Source organism: Gavialis gangeticus, unplaced genomic scaffold (assembly GCF_001723915.1).
Source record: "Gavialis gangeticus isolate Ggan-Ray unplaced genomic scaffold, GavGan_comp1, whole genome shotgun sequence".
Taxonomy (NCBI): Eukaryota; Metazoa; Chordata; order Crocodylia; family Gavialidae; genus Gavialis; species Gavialis gangeticus.
In genome coordinates, this window is record NW_017729031.1 from 68,834,454 (window position 1) to 68,836,047 (window position 1,594).

A 1,594-nucleotide genomic window follows, 5' to 3' on the forward strand; every position below is an offset into this window, starting at 1 on the left:
TGTACTTTTAACTAAGTCTGCAAATTTAACCTGGGATCCAGAAATCAGACTGCATATTTTCTAACTTGAAGACTATCTTTAATAATGAAGATTGTACAATTGAAACTTCATAATTCTGTTTACAATATTTAAGCCAATGAAAAATGAATGATTGGAAAAGGGCAAATGTAGTGTCCCTATCTGAGTAGGGGAAAAAGGAGGATCTAGGGCTGACAGATGTGTCAGCCTCACCACAGTCCCTGAAAAATTCATGGAGCAGATCCTCAAGGAATCCATTTCTAAGCACTTGGAGGAGAAAATGGAGATTAGGAATAGTCAGCATGGATTCACCAATGGCAGGTCATGCTTGACCAACCTGATTGCCTTCTATGATGAGATGACTGCCTCTGTGGATGCGGGGAGACCAATGGATATGATATACCTTGATTTTAGCATGGCTTTTGATACGGTCTCCCACAGCAGTCTCACAGACAAGCTAAGGAAGTACAGGTTGAAAGAACAGACTGTAAGGTGGATGGAAAACTGGCTGAAGCATCAGGCTCATAGAGTAGTAATCAATGGCTCAATGTCTAGCTGGCAGCCAGTATCAAGTGGAGTACCCCAGGGGCTGGTTCTGGGGCCAGTTTTGTTCAGTATCTTCATCAACAACCTGGAAGACGGCATAAAGTGCACCCTCAGCAAGTCTGCAGATGACACCAAGCTGAGGAGAGTAGTAGATATGCTGGAGGGTAGGGCAAGTATTCAGAGTGACCTAGACAAATGGGAAGATTGGGCCAAAATAAATCTCATGAGGTTCAACAAGGAGAAGTGCAAAGTCCTGCACTTAGGACAAATTAATCCCATGCACCAGTACAGGCTGGGGGCCGACTGGCTGGGCAGCTCTGCAGAAAAGGACTTGCAGGTTATAGTGGACAATAACCTGAATATGAGCCAGCAATGTGCCCTTGTTGCCAAGAAGGCTAACAGCATACTGGGCTGCATTGGTAGGAGTGTTGCCAGTAGGGTAAGGGAAGTGATTATTCCCCTCTATTCACCCGTAGTGAGACCGTATCTGGAGTATTGTGTTTAGTTTTGAGCTCCCACTACAGAAATGATGTGGACAAATTCTAGACAGTCCAGTGGAGGGCAATGAAAATGGCTAGCGGGCTGAGGCACATGAATTATGAGGAGAGGCTGAGGGAACTGGGCTGATTTAGTCTAGAAAAGAGAAGAGTAAGAGGGAATTTAATAGCAGCCTTCAATTAGACTGTTTTCAGTGGTGGCAAATGACAGAACAAGGGGCAATGGTCTCAAGTTGCAACAAAGGAAGTTTAGGTTAGTTATTATGAAGAATTTTCTCACCAGCAAGGTAGTAAAACACTGGAACAGGTTACCCAGAGAGGTTGTGGAGTTTCTATTCTTGGAGGTTTTTAAGACCTGGCTAGACCAAGCTTTGGCTGGGATGATGGGGATGGTCCTGCCTTGAGCAGGGGGTTGGACTAGATGAACTCCTGAAGTCTCTTCCAATCCTAATTTTCTATGATTCTATGATACTCCCGTAGTTGTATTCACTGCAGTATTAATCAAGGTAAAAAGAGTAAAACATTATTTTTCT